General features: G+C 40.1%; 1 long non-coding RNA gene across 1 annotated transcript; it reads left to right on the forward strand.

Moving 5' to 3' along the window:
* The first annotated feature begins 14980 nt into the window (after nucleotides 1–14980).
* Nucleotides 14981–15547, forward strand: LOC110905493. The gene is made up of 2 exons (XR_002573172.2): nucleotides 14981–15056; nucleotides 15393–15547. It is a non-coding gene; the product is annotated as an uncharacterized LOC110905493 (long non-coding RNA).
* The last annotated feature ends 538 nt before the right edge of the window (nucleotides 15548–16085 follow it).

Raw genomic sequence — 16085 nt, forward strand, 5'->3', positions numbered from 1 at the left:
CTAGGGGACGAGTGTTCGTGATTGGTCAAGGTGAAGCAAGGAATGATCCCAACGTGGTGACGGGTAAGTTCCTTCTCGACGACTTTTATGTTACAGTCTTATTTGATTCGGGTGCCGATACTAGCTATGTGTCACTAGAAGTTAGTAAAATGCTTAAGCGTACTCCAACACCCCTGAACGACAAGCACACCGTAGAACTAGCAAATGGTAAGAGTTTGGAGGCCTCGCACGTAGTCAAAGGTTGCCAACTCATTCTCGCTAACCAGACCTTCTCTATTGATCTTATTCCTATTGTCTTGGGTAGTTTTGACGTTGTCATTGGGATGGATTGGCTATCCCAACACCGAGCAGAGATTCTTTGCAACGAGAAGATCGTTCGTATTCCTGGTCTAGGTAGTGAACCCCTCATGATTCGCGGCGACAAGAGAAGTGCTGTTGAGCACATCATCTCTCTTCTTAAGGCCCAGAAGTGCTTACGGAAGGGCCACACTGCGATTTTGGCTCTAGTTACTGACACCACGGAAAAGGAGAAGAAGCTAGAAGATTTTCCAGTTGTGCGTGACTATCCTGAGGTATTCCCTGAAGAATTACCTGGTCTTCCGCCCCATCGCCAAGTCGAGTTTCAGATTGAACTAGCTCCTGGAGCTGCGCCTGTAGCACGTGCACCTTATCGTTTAGCTCCATCAGAGTTGGAAGAACTCTCCACGCAACTACAAGAACTCTTGGATAAGGGTTTCATTCGTCCTAGCTCATCGCCTTGGGGAGCTCCAGTACTATTTGTGAAGAAGAAGGACGGTACCTTCAGAATGTGTATCGACTACCGTGAACTCAACAAGGTGACTGTGAAGAACCGTTATCCTCTACCGCGCATTGACGACTTGTTCGACCAGTTGCAGGGGTCGAGCTACTATTCAAAGATCGATCTGAGATCGGGATATCACCAGCTGAGAGTTCGAGAAGAGGATGTCTCTAAGACAACCTTTAGGACTCGATATGGGCACTATGAGTTTTTGGTCATGCCGTTTGGGCTGACAAACGCACCCGCAGTTTTCATGGACTTTATGAATCGGGTGTGCAAGCCCTATCTGGACAAATTCGTTATAGTCTTCATCGACGACATCCTGATCTATTCTAAGAGTCAGGAGGAGCACGAACAGCATCTACGACTTATTCTAGAACTCCTTCGGAAGGAACAACTTTACGCAAAGTTTTCGAAATGCGACTTCTGGCTTCGCGAAGTCCATTTCTTAGGGCATGTGGTGAACAAGGATGGGATTCACGTTGATCCATCCAAAGTGGACTCTATTAAGAACTGGCCTGCACCTCGTACACCAAAGGAAATTCGCCAATTCTTGGGATTGGCAGGTTACTACAGGAGATTCATTAAGGATTTTTCTAAGATCGCACAGCCTCTCACCTTACTAACACAGAAAGGCGTCACTTATCATTGGGGGAATGCACAAGAGTTAGCTTTTCAGCATCTAAAGGATAGACTCTGTAGCGCACCTATCCTTTCACTGCCAGAGGGCACAGAAGATTTTGTGGTTTACTGTGATGCATCAATTCAAGGTCTTGGTTGTGTGTTAATGCAACGAGACAAGGTCATAGCTTACGCCTCACGACAACTCAAAGTTCACGAGAAGAACTACACTACACATGATTTAGAGCTGGGAGCTGTTGTTTTCGCACTTAAGTTATGGCGGCACTACCTGTACGGAACCAAGTGCGCCATCTACACCGACCACAGGAGCCTAGAGCACATATTCAAGCAGAAGGAACTGAATATGCGGCAACGACGATGGGTCGAATTGCTGAATGACTACGAGTGCTCTATCAGGTATCACCCGGGCAAGGCCAATGTTGTGGCCGACGCCCTGAGTCAAAAGGACACTGCGCCTAAGCGCGTAAGAGCTTTACAACTCACGATCCATTCTAGTCTACCTTCGCAAATACGAGCTGCTCAGGTAGAAGCACTGAAACCAGAGAACGTTAGGGCTGAAGCCCTACGCGGGTCAAGGCAACGCTTAGAACAGAAGGAAGACGGTGCTTACTACGTAATGGGACGCATTTGGGTCCCACTCTATGGCGACTTACGAGAACTTGTGATGGACGAAGCGCACAAATCTCGCTACTCGGTACACCCTGGTTCGGACAAGATGTACCACGATATTAAAACTACGTATTGGTGGCCTAGCATGAAGGCCCACATAGCAACTTATGTCAGCAAGTGTTTGACTTGTGCGCGAGTCAAGACGGAATATCAGAAACCCTCAGGCCTACTCCAACAACCAGAGATACCACAATGGAAATGGGAGCAAATTTCCATGGACTTCGTTACTGGCCTACCTAGATCCCAGCGCGGAAACGATACTATCTGGGTGATCGTAGATCGACTCACAAAATCCGCACACTTTTTGGCAATTAAGGAGACGGATAAATTCTCCACCTTAGCGGAAATATACCTCAAGGAAGTTGTTTCGAGGCACGGGGTGCCCACCTCTATCATCTCTGATCGAGATGCACGTTTTACTTCGGAACTGTGGCAAGCAATGCACAAGTCTTTTGGCTCACGTCTAGATATGAGCACAGCGTATCACCCACAGACGGACGGGCAGTCCGAGCGCACTATCCAGACATTAGAGGACATGCTTCGCGCTTGTGTAATCGACTTTGGCAACAGCTGGGAAAGGCATCTGCCACTTGTGGAATTCTCGTATAATAACAGCTACCACACCAGCATTAAAGCTGCTCCGTTTGAGGCATTGTACGGATGTAAATGCCGGTCACCCCTCTGTTGGGCAGAGGTGGGGGACAGTCAAATCACTGGTCCAGAACATGTGGTAGACACTACTGAGCGGATTGCTCAAATACGACAACGCATGGCAGCCACTCGAGACCGTCAGAAGGCCTACGCCGATAAGGGCAGGAAACCACTTGAGCTCCAGGTTGGGGAGCGGGTATTACTCAAGGTTTCACCCTGGAAGGGTGTGATTCGTTTTGGTAAACGAGGCAAACTTAACCCACGATACGTTGGACCTTTTGAAATCATTGAGAAAATAGGCAAGGTGGCCTACAGACTGAACCTACCAGCAGAACTCGGTGCAGTTCACAACGTTTTCCATGTGTCGAATCTGAAGAAGTGTCTGTCAGATGAGACCCACGTAATTCCTCTAAAGGAACTCACGATCGACGAACAGTTGAAATTCGTCGAAGAACCAGTCGAAATCACGGACCGGGATGTTAAGGTCCTCAAGAGCACTAGAATACCCCTCGTTCGAGTTCGTTGGGACTCACGTCGCGGCCCAGAGTTCACCTGGGAGCGCGAAGATCGGATGAAACAAAAGTATCCCCAACTGTTTGAGAACAGTACAACCGCTACTGAGGCTGAAGCTACGGAATTTCAGGACGAAATTCCAGATCAACGGGGGGTGGATGTGACACCCCAGGAAAACCGGGAAAACCAGACAACTTAACTAGCTTCCTCAGTGAGTGCCATCAAATTTCGGGACGAAATTTCTTTCAACTTGGGGATGATGTGACAACTCGAAATCTAGAACCTTTCAATTGCGTTTGATGTAACATACTTATACACTATGGGAACTGGTTAACTTGTTAATAAACGTGAACCTTTTATGTGAAATGTGTCTTGTTTGTGTGCATATATATTTATACGTGTTATAAGTGAACCAAGAACCCAACCCGAGAACAAAGGACCCGACTCGAGACCATGAGGTCTCGAGTGTATAGTAACCGAATGGGCCTTGGGCCGAGAACCTAGTGACCGTTTTGGGCCATTGGGCCGTGACCTCCTTAACCGGCTAGTAAGCCCTTAGGGTGCACCAAGAGGATTATATAAATCACACTCATGGCAACCCTTGCCATTTTCTTGGACAACACTCACACCCACACTCTCATACTTTCCCTCTCACTAAAACCCTAAGAAGACAAACACCTCATCATTCTCGGATCTTTGGAGGGTGGTTCGGTCCACATCAATCGGCTAGAAGCTTCACACACCTCACCAACCGGTTAGTGTCCATGATGTTTTGACTAATGTTTGTTGTGTTAAATAATAAAATGAGGGATTAGATGTTTATTGTGTTGGGATGTTAGTGTTTGTATGATGATTTTTGATGAATATGATGTCCTAATGTGCACAATGTTGATATCGGCTAATAGGTCTTGATTTCGGGTATGTATATAGCATGATGAATTTTGGTGTCTTGTGTTTAAATGAAGATTGAACCATTTATATTGATGAACATGAAACCGAGTTACATATGTTATACATTCGGCCTAGTATAGAACCGAGCTTATGTGTTATATTAGTTAAGTGGAATTGTTACTCATGAAGAACTTGTTGAATGTGGGTTAAATGTTTGAATTCTGCTTGTTTGATCTGAATTCATGAATTATGAGACAATAAAACATGTTTTAGTGGATAGTACAATATTTGTGTTGCATGACATCCAAATTCTATTGGATAGTACAACTGTGCAGAATCAGCAACTATTGGGGAGTCGAGACCCCTGGTTGCGACTCGAGACCTCCACGATTACGACACCAGTTGCGAGTCGAGAACACTTGGTTACGACTCGCAACCAAAACATGACAAGCCGAGACCATGGTTGCGACATGGGTTGCGACTCGCAACCATCCATGATCAACGCAAACAGCATGACTCGAAACCATGCTTGCGAGTCCCGTTACGACTCGAAACCAAAAGCAGCACAACCCGAGACCGGGGTTGCGAGTCCGGTTGCGACTCGAGACTACACCTATTGGACTTGTTTAGTTATGGGCCTAAGATAGTGGGCCGGACTTATGGACTTCTGTGACGTGTTGTTTGGGCCTGTTACTACGAGCCCAACTATTCGGACTTTATACTTAGACCTTGGGCTGTGTTTGAATGCTAACTGTGAACTGTTAATGTTAAACGTGTTGCCATGATCATTACCTGTGTACAATACGTGTTGAACATACGTGCACTGCTTGGCTTGAATCTAATACGAATAATACCTGTGAATAGGACCTAATTGATTACCTGCAACTTAATTGACTTTCCGTGATTAACTGCCGAGCAAACCAAGGTGAGTTCACACCCTCCACGAAGCATGGGATTCCCTGGGTTGGGAACGGGGTTAAGGAACGTGGATTCCTCGTCCTCCTTGGGTAGGACGTCAGTGGTTCAGGAATGTGATTCCTCGTCCGGATGGACGGATAACACGTACTAGACTAAAACTCTATCACGAAGTCCCTCCTTTTTGTATCGACTTAATCGCCGGGCCAATGGCGAGCGGGTCATTAGTTAGATAGCGCTATTTAGGTCTGACAAACCTCACACCGTGCCGCAGAGGACGGGCGTGAACTAATGGATCTGGGGCACGTCAATGATGATAGACATTGATGTTTTCAGGGCACATAAACATGACTACAGTCAGCAGTCGATATGGTAACGAGTCTAGTGTACGCATGGGGTAGCCCCCACGGCCGAAATGCCTGATAACTAACACGGGGTAGCCCCCACGGCTGGAGTGCCGGAGTAACTGGGAATGAACAAGTCACGTTTTTAAACTATGGGGTAACCCCCACGGCAGGATGCCAGTTAAAGGAAACTGTTTTTTGAAATAACTAAAACGAAAACCAAACCGTGAACTCACTCAACTAGTTGTTGACTCGTTACTACATGCTTTGCAGGACCATAGGTACTCAGCTGGAGCTTGCATGGAGGAGAGCCGTTGTGGGACACGGATTTGCTGCGTGTCATGTTTTATTTGAAAATGTTGAACTTATGTTATAACTTTAAACTTATGCTTCCGCTTACAACTTAAACTTGGTTTTGTTGGATCACCAATCGTATTGGTTAAACTTTTATGATTATTATATGCTTGTTCAGTATGATTGGTGGCTGGATCCTGGTCAGTCACGCCTCCAAGCGGTAGTACTCCGCAGGTGGGATTTTGGGGCTGTGACAGTACACTTCCAGGTTCGTAAGAAGTCACATCCAGGTTCGTACGAAGGGTCATGTTTTTTACAAGTTCGTACGAAGGGACCATGGTGCAAAATGTCAAATTGATCCAGAAAAATGCCTAAAAAAGGCATTTTTTTATCGCAACGACGAGGGGAGACTCCAGAAAAAATTTAGTGATTGAAATTTTTTTGAGTTTTTAACGACCAAGCTGGGTTGTTCGGAGATACCGTCCGGGGCTTCAGCGAACAAATTTGATGATGCGATCACAAATTGTTGAAATTAGTGGGGTAGTCATGATACTGGTGTAGAATGTTTATCATCTGGGTTATCTGTCGCAACCCCCGACCCCTGCCCCGGGAGGCGGGCGGCCGCGGCACGCAGAGCGGGTGGTATCGGTGTTTATTAATTTGGCAGCGGAAATGAGACATCAGGACCATAGTTAGGAAATATTTTATCAGAGTTAAAACACCAAACTTATTATAACAAATAAATGGGATAAAACCCAAGTTTCCATTACAATATGTTTATAGGGATAAACCCTAGTTTATTGAAAACAAAACTCCTTTTTATTTAGGTAACTTTTAAAGCCACTTTTCCAAGCCTTCAGTGCTCTCCAGCTGGCTTCAATTAGCTTCACATTAAATTACCTGAAACGCGTTTTAAAAAGATTTTTATCAGTAAGAAATACTGGCGAGTGCATCCCTGTTTAATCAAAACAGTTTGATCACTTTACAATATTGAGGGCGTCCGTAATTACATTTGTTTATATCTATCCAATTACCCCTTTGGTACTGTCAATCCTGACTTGTGGTCATGCTACTATTCCAACAGTAACGAGTTTCAAGTAATGTATACAAAACCCCAACATATCGGCAGTAATTGTAGAATCACAAATACTCAATTACTGTTAGGTGTAATTTAAAACATTTGAGGTTTTGGTAAAACATTTTGACTCACAGAAATATACTTACAAAAAGGTGACAAAAAGAGAATATACTCACTTTGTTTACTTAGGTAAAACGAAAGCTTCCTGGTGTATCTCCTGGTTATTATCTATTAAAATTAAACAATCCACACGTGTTAGTAAAATAACCCAAATCACATTAACCGTACAACTCGAGATAGAACTCCAATGACTGAGTCAGGCAGAGCCTTGACATGCATTACGGAGTCCTAGACCAATCGGGTGTAACACGAGACAGAACTCCAACAACTGAGTCCGGTAGAGCCTTGACAAGCGTTACAGAGCCCTAGATCGATCGTGTAGGGTAACTAATAGGGTTATAATACTTACAACATGGTAGAGCTTCGCTTTATAGGGGTATTATTTCCCGAGAGTTTAGACTATTAGAGATTGAGAGAGAATCAGAAAATGAATGGTGAACAAATGAGCTCTCGACTCCCTTTTATAGGCTGATCCGACACCGAGTCGCGCCCCGTGACTCCTTTGGCTTTGGCCTTCGCGGCCCATGAGGTAGACCGGCTAGGCACTAGCCTTGGTGAGTCAAGGGTATAGCTTTCACACATCACCGGACACGTGGCGCAATGCCATGTCCGGCAAACAAGGCCAGTCGCGGCCCGCGACAGTTGTGGCTAAGAGGGTCGCGCCCCGCGAGCGACTCCCAGATTTAGTTTTCTTTGATTTTTATAAATATAAAAGTATTCTAGGCCCGTTTCTCGCATACGGGGTATATTTTAAGACGTTTAGGGTCACGTTAAAGGTTCTAAGAGGGTTGTTATATCCTCCCCACCTTGTTTTAGATCTTCTCCTAGAGGTCTACTGGAACAGGTGTGGATATTTCTTTTGTATCACTGACTCGAGTTCCCAAGTGCATTATTGTCCTCTCTTGGAATCCCATTTCACTTTGACCAAAACTAGTCTCTTGTGTTTGAGATTCTTGATCTTTTTATCTTCAATATGAATGGGTTTCTCTACAAACATAAGTTTCTCATTTACCTCTATGTCCTTAAGAGATATCACTAATGATTTGTCTGCTAGGCACTTTTTGAGATTACATACATGAAGCACATCATGTATTCTAGTCATTTCCTCTGGCAGTTGTAGCTGATAAGCTATGGGTCCTATCCTTCTAATAATCTAAAAAGGTCCAACGTACCTGGGGCTTAGCTTTCCTCTTTTAACGAATCTGACTATTTCTTTCCATGGAGAAACTTTTAATAATACCTTATCTCTAACTTGAAATTCCAAAGGTTTTCGTCTATTATCTGCATAACTCTTTTGACTATCTGCTTTTAGTCTTTCCTTGACTTGAATTATCTTATCTGTTGTTTCTTGCACTATTTCTGGTCCAGATAATTGCTTTTCTCCAATTTCTGCTCAACAGACTAGAGTTCGGCACTTTCGTCCATAAAGTGCTTCAAAAGGTGCAGCATTAATGCTTGTATGATAGCTGTTATTGTAGGAAAATTCTTTTAATTATAAATGGTCATCCCAATTTCCTCCGAAATCAATTACACAGGCTCTAAGCATATCTTCCATGGTCTGAATTGTCCTTTCGCTTTATGCGTCCGTTTGTGGATGATAAGTTGTGCTTAGATTTAACCTGTTTCCCATTTCTTTTTGGAAACTTGTCCAAAAATGAGAAGTAAAGCGGCTATCTCTATCAGATACAGTAGATAAAGGAATTCCATGTAATGAAACTATTTCATTTACATATAGCTTAGCTATCTGTTCCATACTAAAAGTTTCTTTCATTGGTAAGCAATGAGCAGATTTGGTTATTCTGTCAACAATCACCTAGATTGTATCATTACCTTTTCGTGTCTTGGGTAATTTGGTAACAAAGTCCATTGTTATCAATTCCCATTTCCATATTGGCATTTCTAGTTGCTGTAGTAATCCTGAGTGTTTCTGATGTTCGGCTTTAACCTGTGAACAGGTCAGACTTTTAGCAACATAATTTGCTATATCCTTCTTCATTCCTATCTGCCAGAAGTTTTTTCTTAAATCTTGATACATTTTATCGCTTCCGAGATATATCGTACATTTAGACTTATGGGCTTCTTCTAGAATTCTATGGCGTAGGTTTCCTTGTTTAGGTATCCACATCCTTTTCTTATGGAACTTCCAAATTCCATCTGATCTTTGTTCTAATTCCTTAATCATTCCTTTTAAACCTTCAGCATTGTCCTTGAATGTTGTTTCCTGTACTTCTCTAATTTGCTCATTTAAATCTATCTGCAGATTTAATTTAAGAGAGCGTACTCGTTTCGGCTTTTCATGATACTTTCGATTTAAAGCATCAGCTACTACATTGGCCTTCCCAGCATGATACTGGATATCACAATCATAATCACTAAGAATTTCCATCCAGCGTCTCTATCTCATATTTAATTCCTTTTGCCCAAAGATATACCTTAAACTCTTATGATCTGTGAAGACAACAAATTTACTTCCGTGAAGGTAGTGTCTCCAAATATTAAGGGCAAAAACTATGGCTCCTAACTCTAGATCATGGGTTATGTAATTCTCTTCATGTTTCTTAAGTTGTCTAGAGGCATAAGCTATAACCTTTTGACGTTGCATCAACACACATCCATATCCTAACCTAGACGCATCACAATAGACTATAAAGTCCTCAGCTCCTTCTGGTAATGCGAGTATGGGTGCGTTGGTTAACCTTTGCTTAAGAATTCTAAAGGCTTCTTCCCGTTTTGGTCCCCATTCAAACTTAACTGATCTGCAGGTCAGTTTGGTTAATAGAATGGCTATTCTAGAAAAATCTTGGATAAATCGTCTATAATATCCTGCCAGTCCAAGAAAACTTCTTACTTCCGTTGGCGATTCAGGGACTTTCCATTTGGTAATAACCTCGATCTTTGCGGGATCCACATGAATTCCTTCATGATTAACCAGATGTCCAAGGAATTGCACTTCTTGTAACCAGAATTCACATTTTTAGAATTTAGCATAAAGCTTTTCTTTTCTCAATAATATCAGAAGTGTATGCAGATGCTCTGCATATTCCTCTTTACTCTTAGAGTAAATTATAATATTATCTATAAAGACAATTATGAATTTATCCAGTTATGGTTTACATATCATGTTCATCATGTCCATAAATGCGGCTGGGGCATTGGTTAAACCAAATGGCATAACGGTAAATTCATAATGACCGTACCTTGTTCTGAAAGCAGTTTTAGGAATGTCCTCTTCCTGTACTTTCAATTGATTATATCCTGAGCGTAAATAGATCTTAGAAAAGAATCGAGCTCCTTGAAGTTGATCGAACAGATCATCGATTCTTGGTAGTGGGTACCGATTCTTAATCGTAATCTTGTTCAATTCTCGGTAATCAATGCACATACGCATTGATCCGTCTTTCTTCTTAACAAACAAAACCGACGCTCCCCATGGCGATGAACTAGGTTGTATGAAACCTTTAGCAAGAAGTTCGTCCAATTGGTTCTTCAGTTCCTGCATCTCCGTTGGTGCTAATCGATATGGTGCTTTGGATATCGGTGTCGTCCCTGTTATTAGGTGAATTCTAAATTCAACTTCTCTATCAGGCGGTAATCCAGGTAACTCTTCTGGAAAAATGTCTGAGAATTTAGATACTATAGGAATATCTTTTAATTCTTCTCCTTTAGTGTTAATGATTATGGATATCAGATACACTATTCCTCCTTTCCTTTCATAACTTGCAGCTTTCATCACAGAGATGAATTTTGTCGACCGAGTTGGCTTGTCTCCTTTGATTGTGATCTTTTTACCACTTGGTGTACTTACTTGCACTGACTTTTGATCACATAAAATACTTGCATGATTGGCTACCAACCAGTCCATTTCTAATACAACATCGAATCCAGCTAGATTCAAAGAAATGATGGTTCAGAATTTCTATTCTTGCTCCCTGCAAGATTTCACTAATCTTAATGGATTCTCTATTTGCCGTTTCCACCAGACAGTCTTGTCGAAGTTTGGTTAATGGTTGATTAAGAAGTTTGTAGAAAGAAGTATTGATAAAACTTTGGTTTGCACCAGAGTTAAATAATACTTTGGCAAAAAATATTGTTAACTAAAAACGTACCGACAATCACATCTGGAATCATCTTAGCTTCTTCAGCTATTAGAACGAATTTCTAGCATTCTTCTTGGGTCCTTCAGCTGTCTTAGCTTTGTTGGTTGCTGCTAGAGCTATTTTCGGACAGTTCGGTTTCATGTGCCCAGTTTCTCCACAATTAAAGCATATCCTATTGCTAGGTTTCGATTGACATTCTTCTTCCTTATGTCCGGGCTTCTTGCAAAAATTACAATACCTTGCACGTCTCCCATAATGCTTCTTTTTACAAGTCTTGCAATAAGGTGCAGAGGAAGAACCTGTTCCTTTCCCACTGTTGGAATTAGTATAGCGGAATTCCTAGGTAAGCCTTTGAGCTAGGTTCTTTCTCTGGTTTTCCTTTTGTGTGCGTACCAATTCATCAGTCAGGGTGTTGGCTAATTCTACTGCTTCATCTATGGTTTGCGGCCTAGCTGCCTTGACTACGTGTCTAATCTCACTAATTAATCCCCAAACCTAACGGGAGATTAATACTAGCTCAGGTGAGGCTAAGGTTGGCACTATTCTAGCATATTCAAAGAATATGGTAGTGTAACCTTTATAGTCTATTCCAGTCATTTTATGATTTAGGAACTTATTGGCGATTTGTTCCCTTTCATGAGGAGGACAAAATTTCCTTTCGACTATCTTTTTAAAATTAGTCCATTCCATTCTATAAACTCTGTCATTTCCTCTAGACTGGAGAATAGTATTCCACCATTCTAAGGCTGCACTTTTGAAAAGATTAGAAGCAAACATAATCTTATCTTCATCTGCACATTTACTTATTTTTATGACTGCTTCTGTCTTTTCTATCCAGCACAAGGCTGAAATGGCTCCTTCATTGCTTGAGAATTCTATTGGTTTGCAAGCCAAGAATTATTTATAAGAACAACCATAAGAGACGGTTCTTCTTCTTTTAGGAATTGGAGCTTGGATTATTGGTCCGTTATTATCGTTCACACTGTGACTTGGTTCAGTGTGTTGGCGTTTACTTCCATTTGCAGATGTATTATTTTGGATGGCACTGTTATCTATTTGGTTTTCGTTATTCTCATTATTCTAGTTTTCCTGATTTACTTCGTTGTCCATCTGAATTGTAAACATTTATCAGGTATTAATTATCACAGAATAAGACAATCACACAAACAGATTGATCAAAATCGTCGGACATTTCGACTTTTAATCTTTTCATATATGTATATATATATATATATATATATATATATATATATAGAATTGCGCTAAAATAAGAACCACCTCCAGTTGTAAGAACCATGAAAACTACTTGATCCGGGGCGAGTTGGACCAAAATTTTTTTTCATAAACGTAGATGCGTGTATTATAAACACATTTGTAAAAAAAAATTCAAAAAAAATGTCGTGTGTGTAGTTTTGAGCACCACAAGTTTGTGTTTACGGGTACCGTAAATTTTCCGGTAAGATTTACGGTACCCGTAAACACAAACTTGTGGTGCTCAAAACTACACACACGACATTTTTTTGAATTTTTTATACAAATGTGTTTATAATACACGCATCTACGTTTATGAAAAATTTTTTTGGTCCACCTCGCCCCGTACGACGTAGTTCTCACGGTTCTTACAACTCGAGGTGGTTCTCATTTTAGCGGTCCCCTATATATATATATATATATATATATATATATATATATATATATATATATATATATATATATATATATATATGCGTCTATTATCAGCTACAACTGAAAATTAAATACACTAATAGTTATGCATCGATATCTATTTTAGTCTATCTATATTAGTTTTTTTTTATCAAAATACAAAATTACACATATATCTAGGTATTATTCTAGGTTTAATGTATCCAATCGTGTATCTCTCGCTCAACATGCTTCCATATTAGCTTTTCTCCTATCTGTCGGATTCTATCCCCTTCTTCTACTAACTCATCGCCCCATTGGCGAAGTTCCTGCATATTCTCTTCACTCATGGAAGGTAATGGTACTAGTTCTGGGTCAGGGTATTAAGGTATGGGGTGTCCGTAAGGGTATGGGTTTCTTATTACACTCTGCTTCCACCAGTCGCTGTTCCAAAATGGTCTAAAGGGTTAAGGTCGGTTGTAACACCCCGAAAACGGGTTTGGTAATCAAACTCCGTTAATACTAAAAGACGGGTAAAGTACCGTTAGTAGCTAAAATAACTAGGTAAATATTTGGATTTAAATAAGAAATCCTAATATTAAATACAAGAGAATCAAAGTTTTAAGGGATTGAATTTAAAAGAGCCCGAGTTAACGGGACTTAAAATAAAACGGGTTATAACTCTTGGGACCCGCCAAGTAACTAGGAATATTAACCTGGTTAGTTCGTGTCTTGACATAATAGAACGAATATGGTTAAAATACCCTTTAAATAACTTGGTAAAGTATAGGGACCAAAGGTGACAAACTTGAAACAAGTTTGTATTAAATAAAACATTCAAACACCAAAACACACACCTTAAGTGTGTGTTCTGGTCGTAATTTGCAAAGGAGCCAGGGAACTCCATGGCTCAAACCCTAACTAGCAAAAATCAAGCAATTGAAGGGGCAAATCAAGTCCAAATCAAAATCCGAATACGAATTAGTGATCTCCATTGAAAAAGGAGTTACGAGGTATGTAAATTTCTTGAGAAATCTCTAGTTGAAATTCTGAGCAAACCTAGAGAATTTGAAATTTATGGTTGCATGATTGTTATTTTGATGAAATAGGAATGATATAATATCTAGGAGTAAAACCTAGACATCAACATGTGAAATCATGCCTAAATTCTGGAAATTTCATGAGTACATTGAAGGTCATCCATGGATTTTGTGAGAAAATGATGAACACTAGGATGTAGAATGCTAATCTAGTGTAAATTGATGCATAGAAACTGATTTCTGAAAATATGATGTGTAGTTCATGAACACTAGACATAGAGGTTTGATTAATTGATGTTAACTTTGGTAAAAATATAACTAGTTATGAACTAGTTGGTAAATATGTAAAATTATGCACACTAGGTGTTTGTTAAAATGTCTAAATGAAAACTAAAGTGCTGAAATAGATGATGTTTTTGACATCTCTTAGCCTACAATCACTGTGTTATAGGTTTCAAACCATTACCAAGAGTTTAATAAGGGTTATAGCCATGAAAATGGGTTGCATTTGATGGTTTGGGTCGAATTTGAAAGGAAGCTAAACATGATTTTCGTAGCTTTTTTATATGGATTTTGACTAATCTTAAAAAAATCATATAAAATCAACCGTTTATCCGATTTGGGTGTTCTATACCTTTTCGGAAAGCTTATGAAGTAAATTTTTACTGTTTTCAATCATAAGAAACAAATGTGGTTGTTAAAGAGGTCAAAAATCTGATTAAAACTGCTGTTCAGAAAACTTAAAAGCTGGTTGAAAAATGAAAATATAGTTGCTGTGCTGATTTTATAAAAATCATATAAAATCATAGAAAATTCGTTAGAAGGTGTACCTTATATGCTTGCGAAGGTATTGAAGTTTTCTACGATCCATTTTTTAACATGTTAATCTAGTTCGGAATTTAAATGGGTCATAATGGTCGATTACAGCAGCTGAATAGAAAATCGCTGCACATTAATAATGTTATTATTTATCCGGAAAAAGACATATGATTGCGTATACTTGTTTAGTCATGAAGTATTTATTGTTAGGAACAAGTAACACTTTATATGACATGCTTAAAGTGTTCAAAATCACTTACTAACTAGTTTGTATAAATAACTTGACTAACGGGTCAAACGGTTAGTGAATGGAAAAAATTAAAAAAAATATAAATAAATAATATAGTTGTTGAATAAATAGCATACTTTGGTGAATAAGTGTGTGAATCCATAAGGTGTGATGGTCATGTTAATGGTTGACTAACCTAATCATCTTGTGGATATGATATGATAGTTTGACTCTGACAAGCTAGGTAGGAGCTTGGAAATGAGCGGGTCAAATGGATACAAGTTCAAGTATGAAGCTCGCAAGGATGCAAGGTAAGTATAACTTACACTAGTCATATATTTTAGAATGTTCTTTTGTCGTATTGACTTCGAATAAGACAAATAGTAATTTAGTCACACGTTGACAATAATCGTTAGTTTTAAAAGACGCTTTCCCGCGTAAGACATAAAGAGCCGAAAGTGGTAATAAACGGTTTATAAATAAAATGAGCATACGGTGTTAAAAGGAGCGAGTCATGTAGATGAGATGATAATAAATATTATCTCGCAAAGATAAACGGTCAATTCGGCCAAACGGGTCAAAAGGTGTAGACATCACCTTTTGACAATATCGACTAATGATTCGGGTGTCGAGTTATATGTTTACAGGAGTAGATATCCAATGGATACTCGCATCGCTCTTAATTAGCAATTATAAAGCAAGGTATTAAACCGGGTTAGTAAGTTGATCCGAGCCAGGTATGTATAATAGATTAACTCATCATGTAGAACTTGAAGTTCTATGAAAGTTAGGCAAAAAAAAAGGGGCATTCGGTTACCTTAATAGGTAAACCGAAGGATTTAAATTATAGACAGAATGTTTTGAAAACAAGATTTGGTTAAAAATGAGAAATTAGAATCAAACAACAGGTTTGTTTGTTAAATCACAAACGGGTCAAAATTTGGTAAGAAGGGTAATAAGCCGAAGACTTAAAAGTCTTAAATTTTGTTAACCCGGATGTTGGATTTTAACTCCATGTGATGGAGAATTAAATTACAAACACGTAGGAAGAAACGGTAGGTCAAACGGACAAGCGGGTTGAAAGATACGAAAGTTTTCGTGTCAAAAACGGCAAAAATGAGAGTTCTGATACAGGGGCCACCGTAACTTACGGTGCCCACCGTAAGTTACGGTGGAGCTGAAAGCTTTACGGTAGCTTCCTACTGATTTACGGTAGGAGCACTTTGTACCAGGGGCCACCGTAACTTACGGTGCCACCGTAAGTTACGGTGGAGGTCAGTTTTATATCCTTGTTTTTGGAATCAAGACATCCATGTTGGAATCTCTCGATTTCCTTGTTT

Source organism: Helianthus annuus, chromosome 14 (genome assembly GCF_002127325.2).
Source record: "Helianthus annuus cultivar XRQ/B chromosome 14, HanXRQr2.0-SUNRISE, whole genome shotgun sequence".
Lineage (NCBI taxonomy): Eukaryota > Viridiplantae > Streptophyta > Magnoliopsida > Asterales > Asteraceae > Helianthus > Helianthus annuus.